Below are 8,108 nucleotides of genomic sequence, written 5' to 3' on the forward strand. Positions count from 1 at the left end.
TATTTCACTCCTCTTACAAATATTTTTGCAAATTAAGTGCCACATCTAATTAGATGTTTCCCTATCATCAAAACCCATGCTAAATTTGATGTATGGATCCTTATGAGCTTAGGGTTTGCTTTCTCCCCTTTCATTTTAAACTTTATATTCATCTTTTAACTGTTTTTATATTACCTTTACTTAATCATGTTATAACATGAAGAGGATGTCGATAACTTCCTCTTAGTTGGAGTCTGTGGAGAACTTCTTTGGCTCATCAGCACAACATTATGTGTATGTAAGAGAGTACAATAATCCTTCCATTATCAAGCCTCTGATGATATCAAAGCTTAACAAAACCATGATTTCTTAGCTTAGATTTGACGTGTTCATACTTGGCACTAATCAATGCAAGATTGTCGTTTTCAATGTCTTTAAAAATGTCCCTGAAAACAATCTCGATAGGCTGCCCCAATAGTGAGGACCATCTGGAGCAGCTGCTGCACCAGACATCCACTGCTTCGTTGAGCTCGAAAACCCCCTCCTTCATCCAGCCCCATTACTCCAGCAAACATCATTTCACAGTGTGCCAAATTAATACAATCACCAATGACCCATCAAAAGTTAACTGCCGAAATTTCAGTTTTGGAAGAGATTTACGAATGAACTGAAAAGGGTACCTCAATTGTGTTACTCAAATGAGATTAAAAAAAAAAAAAAAAAAAACATATCAAGTAAGGCACATTGGATTGTTTAAGGAGACTCTTGCAACAAGTATCATTGAAACTTATGATTTTGACATGTGATAGTCTGGTCCAATTGCTTAACATGCCTCATATTTTCACACATGAACCAGCCGGAAACTTTTTTTCTTTGATGTTCCTATCACAAAAAAAATAAAATGAAAAACATAAAAAAGCTTCACTAATGATATCAGGCTTGGCCCTATAGCTTATGTTTCATCACAGCAGATTAAATAAGGTTCTAGATAACGGGATATAGGAGTTTACTTGGCCATTCTAGTTACGAGCTTCATGGTTAATTTTCTTGAACCCGAAGAACCTTCCATTTATGGCTATGGCTATGCTCCAAGATATATAAGTGAATTAGTTGCAAACCGGGGGGACTCTGTGAAAACATTACAATAGCACTGTAATTGACAAAGAAAAGAAGAGAAATCCCTTTAATTTATGAAAATGCAATGAGGTAACCTTATCTCACGCTGCAATATATACTCTACAGTGCTCATTGGCTACTGCAAGTGCCAGCAGTAGCTGTCTATGTGATTTTGGATGTCGAGATATCACCGAAACATTCAACTTCAGACTGAGAAACTAGGAAACCATACACTATTAAGATTACTATCACTTCAACCCTGTACAAGTTAAAACTAATAGAAGGCCCCAAATCCAACACCATTCATTTAAGTTCAGTTGCAACTCAAGTTTCAAATTGAAACACCAGTGCTCATAGCAATAGATTAGCCTTGAAATTTAAAGCGGAACAAGCTTCATGCAGCCATCCAAGAGGTCATCATCGAAAGAAGATGTTACACAAGAAGTTCCAACAAAAATTACTTCCCAGCACTTTTTATTCCCTCGAGTTCCCATCTTGTGAGAAACACGTGAAAAATAAAAAAGACAAAAACGAAAGAAGATGACATCCTGTCATTGCTACCAAATCCTCACCAGCTGCAGCTCTAGATCCATTACCAGCTGCAGAACCAGCAATTCTGTCAATCATACTGACAACGGAGCCAATGTCACCGAAAGATGCACTAAGTGCTTTGGGAGACAGAGATTTCACCTGGGGAAAAAAATTACAGCATCACCATCTCATTCACAAAGAAGTTTTCTTTTTCAGAAACCTCCAAAATAAGGGTGGGGTGGAGTAAAACCAAAAGGAGAGCATCACTAACCGCTTCAATCAAGTACTCAAGTGGTTGCTCTGTAACATTTGACTTGCCAGAAACAGTTGTCAAAGCACCGCCATGAGCACCATCAGGACTGGTAAAGTTTGCAAGCAAAGGTGATGCAGATATCCCAGGAGTGCCACTTGCAAGGGAGGGAGCCAGTGCTTGTGCAACAGATGGTTGGTGTACAATATTTCCAGTATTTAAGAGTGAGGAAATACCAGAAACTGGTTTGTCAGAATCTCCTGGCACACTTCCCTTATTCTTGAAAAGGACTTTGGTTACTCTAAATAAAACACTTGTCAAGAGAATTAACGAAAAGATGTGAACTTCTACAAAATGACCGGTGAGTAAGTGTGGACACACTACACACACACGTGTACATGCATAAATGCACACACTTATGCATAAATTCACACATTAGTGGAATACCTGATCGGTGACGGCAGTATAAATCTTTTCCTCAAACTGTTTGGTAATTTTCTTGAGTTCTTGACCAGAAAACGGAAGATGCCTCTTTAATGTCTCGATTCTGCACATGTAAAACATGACATTTAATTTTTTAATGACAAGGCAGGTATAGAGAAGTTAGCAGCAGTGAAAAAGAGCCGTGAACTCATACACCACACCAATATCAGAAATGTATACAACGGAATCATTGGCTATGGCTATGCTCTGTCTGAAATTCCAGAGGTACAGGGTATAGGAGTTTACTTGGCCACCCTTCTGTCTGAAATTCTAGTTACGAGCTTCGTGGTTAATTTTCTTGAACTGGAAGAACCTTCCATTTATGGCTATGGCTATGCTCCAAGATATATAAGTGAATTAGTTGCAAACCAGGGGAACTCTGTGAGAAACACGTGAAAAATGAAGAAGACAAAAACAGAGGTGTATGATACTTGAGGTTGCCTCATGGCAGTCCTCCTGATTTTAATTAACCTTTTTCCCTTCTCCTTTTCTTTCGTTTAAATACAAGATTTACTATTTTGCAGCACTTGCACATATTAGGAAACAGATATATTTAAACCAAGGAAGCAAAAAACAAGCCAGCTAGTTCATAACTTGCCGCACCAGCAGATGGTGAACCAAGCCATAGAGAAACTCATGGTGCTTCAATTTTAACTAGTTCGTGCTTGGACCCCTCAAAGAACATTAGCACTTATTCAAGAAAAAAACATATGAAGTTGTGAGACACGAGAGACTATAATTATTATTATTATTATTTATGGAAAGCAATGCAATTTTTATTTTTTTTAATTTTTGTTATGATTTATTTTTTCAAATCTAGTTTTACAATGGTTGAGAATCTTGGTAAAACAATTAGTCTTAATCGTTGTTGATACTTAATTTATAACGATCATTCTTGTTGGAAAGTCACGGTACAACTTCACCTGGCGCTAGAGCTAATCCAATGCTCTGGGCTTAGAACGCCTGAGCGCCACCTGGTACTGGGACGGATCCAATGTTCTGGGCAGACCCCAGGTGGTGCTGGAGTCTTGGCAAAAGACACTTTTAGCTATTTGGACGCATCTCGCCCACACATGTGTTATAAATATTTTTTTTTTTTAATTCAAAGTATTCATATAAAAAATATTAATATTTGTGTTATAAATATTATTATTTTTATTATAACTCAAGTATTGATATATAAAAAAAATTATTATGCATTATAATCATCCTTGAAATTCTTAATATAATTACTTGTGTTATTTCTTAATTCTAAATATTCATATCAAAAATAGTATTATTTGTGTTATAAATATTATTATTATTTTTATTATAATTCTAAATCTTCATATCAAAAATAGTATTATTTATGTTATAAATATTATTATTTTTATTATAATTAATATTAAAAATCTTATCATTTGTGTTTTAAATATTATTATTTTTATTATAATTCATATAATTAAGAAAATCTGAAAAAAAAATTCTTATTAATATTTTAAAAAATATTATTTGTGTTATAATTATTAATAATTTATTATGATTTGTATTATAATTCATATTATTAATAAAATAATTAATAAATTTGCAAAAACATTCTTATTAATATTTTAAAAAATATTATTTTTTATAATTATTTTTAATTTTATTATAATTAAGAGTATTAATATTACAAATAGTATTATTTGTGTTATAATTATTTTTAGTTTTTATTATGCTTAAGAGTATGAATATTAAAATAGTATTATTTATGTTATAATTATTTTTATTTTTATTATAATTAAAAATCTGGGCGTGTCCTCGTCCAACTGCGCCTCCACGCCTAAACCCAAGGTAAGCGTGGAAGCATCCACGCCCAAAGCCAAGTTGGGTCGGATGTGTCCAAACCCAACTTGGAGTAAAAAAATATTATTATGTGTTGTAATCATCCTTGAAATTCTTAATATAATTATTTATGTTATAAATATTATTATTTTTTATTATAATTCTAAATATTCATATAAAAATTAATAATATTGGTGTCATAAATAGTATTATTTTTATTGGGCGGATCCAATGCTCTAGGCTTGGAATGCTCAAGTGTCGGGTGGCGCTCGGGGTTCCGATGTGCCAAGTGGCGCTCGGGCGTGCCCCAGCACCAGGTGGCACTCAGGGTTCCCATTCGGCCAAGTTACGCTCAGTCCTTCCCAAGTGCCTAGAGGCCCTTAGGTTTTCCATTGAGTTTTTGCTAGTCAATAAGGTTTAAGTTTCTAATATTATATTTCTACGTCATAAGCAATTTTTTTAAAAAAAATGGCATTGTTTTGTTTAAAAAATTGATCAAGTTAACCAATAACTCACAAGTTGATCAACCATTCAACAAAATAGATTTTTAACAGGATCAAAACCTGAACCAGGCTGGATGACCACGCCATAAGTTGCACCTTATTTTTGTCTTTGCAATACAATAATACTTACAAACAATAAATAACTAATTTGTATACATCTTTTTGTCACATCTTTATAGTTTCTGTAGAATAAATTGGAACTTAAGATTTTGTCACATCTTTATATATAGTTTTTGTAGAATAAATTGGAACTTACTAAGATAATATTCTTTAATTCTCAATGCTATTTGTAATCAATAAGAAAGATATGGACAAGTCGATCGTGTGATTCACATGGATTGAACCCCACATTACACACGGAATAGACAACACAATAACCCTGACCATGCTCGACCTTGAGGTAAGTTGTAAAATGTTCTTCCTAACTAGATGCACAGGTACGCCTTAGGGAGGGAGGGAGGGAGAGAGCTCGGGCGGGGAGAGGTGAGGAATGTTGGACCAAAGTGAAATAGATGACTTTATTCTTTTCCAGATTCGTTCTAAAAATATTAACGAGTAAACACTCGCTCGCTCGCACGCATGCACGCACACGCATGAGTTAAATTCTATTTAACTAGTATCTGTATTTTTGTTAAACAAACAGATTAATTCCTCAAGTTGATTTCAATAATTAATTGATCCTTTAATCACATTTTACTGCTAAGTTTTTCCATCAGCAACGTCGCTGCTTTATCTTGTTGCCTGACAGAGTTCCTTGATGAAAAAGAGCCTGATGCTTCTACTCCTTTCCAAGTTTTTGAAGACATGCTTAAAGATAATATCTCATCAAGGTATATTTATTATAACAAAGAAGCATACTCAAGGATGATACTTCAACTCTAAGAGTTGATATAGCAAGTAAGAATAAGGATATAGAGCTAAGTAATTTTTTGCTCTTTGAGACTAAGAGTTAGTGGAGCAGAATGAGCCTCCCTTCTCTCCTTCTAGTCAATCATCTTGAAGAGCCTATGTTCTTGCCTTGATAAAGACTCCTATCTTATATTTATTGAAGAAATATCAAGAAATTTTCCAAATTCATTTCTTGACAAAAACATCTCACCCACCTTAGTGTTGGGGAAATCCGACTGGTGATGTACTGATCTTTCCTCATAGGAGGGGAAGCACATTGACACAATATTTAACGTGGTTCAGCAAATCGCCTACATCTGCGGAAGAGTCAATATTATTAGAGATAGAGAAAGAATACAAACAAATACATGGAGGAGGAGGATAACTTCACTGTACTCTACTCCCAGCTCTCATTGCTGCCCTTGCAGCTACTGCAATGGTTGCTGCCATTGCAGCTTTCTCTTTCTCTCTATCTTCTACATTTCTCACACTCACTCACATTTTGCTCTCAAAACATGCCTCTTTTATAGGCAAATGGATGAGCTCCTCGAGCACATTTTGTCAACATGGAGGAGACAATAAAGCCTTAAAACATGGCATGAATTATGGCATAATTCATGCTTCCACTTGTACAACTTGTAGTGGAGTAGTTACCACAATAATGGCAACTTCCTAACAATCACCCCCTTTGCCATTTATGTGGGCAGTTGTCCTCTTGCTTCTTCAGCACAAGCTTGCATCTTGCAGCTCTTCCAAGCTTACCATTTTGAGAGCGTCTCCGGCCAAGTTTACAGGTACTTGCCACACCTTTCAATCATCAGAGTCACCAAAGCGCACCCTTGCTTACACCAAAGGATCACTTCAACCAAATGGTCTCACACATCACATCTGAAGAGTGTTAACGCTTGTCTCTGGGACACAACATTCCCCTTCGAGCGTATCATCCATGCTCGGTCCGGAATGATTCATCAAGCCTCACACCAAGGCTTACAACACCCACTCAAACGGATATTTCTATTTCCAAGTGCGACAACCATTATCTGAGTATCTCAATATGATCACAAGCTCACCACTCTTCCAAGAGTCTACATCCTGGAGTTGCATCTGCCCTCTGTTCCATCCTAGGAACCATACCTTACTTCTCTGTGAGTCTCTCGCTCTTAGTCTCAAGAGTCCAGGTAGCTATCCACTTTTAACCATGGGGGCAGCCCATTAAAGGTTGATCCATATATGTCTTGATACTCTGAGTATCACAATGCCTTCACCGAGCTCACCACCTTGACAAGAGTCGACTTGTTCCCGGAACCTGCGCATGCCCTTTGCTCCTTCATAGCATTCGCGTCTTAATGCTCCACAAGTCACCCACTTATTGTCCAAGGAAAATGTCTTCTAGCTCATTGATCTTTAGCATGGGGGCAATATCCATGAAAGTCAATCCTGCATTTGTCTCCATACTCATCATAGCCACTCCATTGACTATACACTTGTCCACTTATATCTAGCCATCACATCTAGGGCGTTGTGAACTGGGGCTCCTATCATGGCCCTCACACCTTCTCATGAGGTGTCTCCGCCTATTGTCATAAGACGGTCTGAACCAGGGCTCTAATCTTGGCCCACACACCTTCCATTTGAGGTGTCTCTGCTCGTCATCATGCGGTGGTCTGTACTTGGGCTCATATAATGGCCCTCACACTTTCTCCTGAGGTGTCTCCACCTGTCGCTATGAGATGGTCTAAATCTGGGCTCACATCGTGGCCCACACCTTCCATCTGAGGTGTCTCCGCTCGTTGTCATACGGAGGTCTGAATCTGGGACTCATATCATGGTCCTTACACCTTCCATCTAAGGTGTCTCCACCTGTTGTCATAAGACGGTTTGAACGTGGACTCATATCATGGTCCTCACACCTTCTCCTGAGGTGTCTTCGCCTGTCGTCATGAGACGGTCTGATCTTGGGCTCATTTCATAGCCCTCACACCTTCTGTCTAAAGTGTCTCCGCCTATCATCATGAGACAGTCTGATCATGGACTCATAGCAAGGTACTCACACCTTCTCTGGGATGACTCTAGTGGCTCCAAGATTCTCTACCACCATGTGGACTTGGGAGAGATTACTGCCACTGATCACATTGAAAGAGAAAGTTGTGGTACACTCTTTGCAATCCTCCACCTAGATTTCTATTGTAACAGTCTCAAATCATGATGTCATGAAATCTCCAAACATTTATTTACCAATGTCAAGTATTGGGTAACATGTCTAAATTTATGGGATTATTTTTTTTTTTTTTTGAAAATTTCGGCAGAGTTTCCTCTGTTTTTGTTGGTACCAAGTTATCGACAACACTTCTAATATATATCATTATGACTTCCATCTTGATCCAATCATCCTGGATCACATTCCAATCACCAAACAATAACGCAATACTTATACTTATCAATTAATAATCAACATAAATGTACTCCCAAAGCAACCCAAAGGATAAACAAATTCATCACAAACATAATAAATGCTAACTAACTACATAAATACAACATTAAGATTAAGAGTCATA

General features: G+C 37.0%; 1 non-coding gene across 1 annotated transcript; it reads right to left on the reverse strand.

Moving 5' to 3' along the window:
• Nucleotides 1–1,446: 1,446 nt before the first annotated feature.
• On the reverse strand, nucleotides 1,447–3,307 carry LOC118036291 (uncharacterized). Its single transcript, XR_012169467.1, has 2 exons — nucleotides 1,898–3,307; nucleotides 1,447–1,785 (listed from the first exon to the last, which is right to left on the reverse strand). It is a non-coding gene; the product is annotated as an uncharacterized protein (transcript).
• Nucleotides 3,308–8,108: the final 4,801 nt, after the last annotated feature.

This window comes from Populus alba, chromosome 3, assembly GCF_005239225.2.
Source record: "Populus alba chromosome 3, ASM523922v2, whole genome shotgun sequence".
Taxonomy (NCBI): Eukaryota; Viridiplantae; Streptophyta; class Magnoliopsida; order Malpighiales; family Salicaceae; genus Populus; species Populus alba.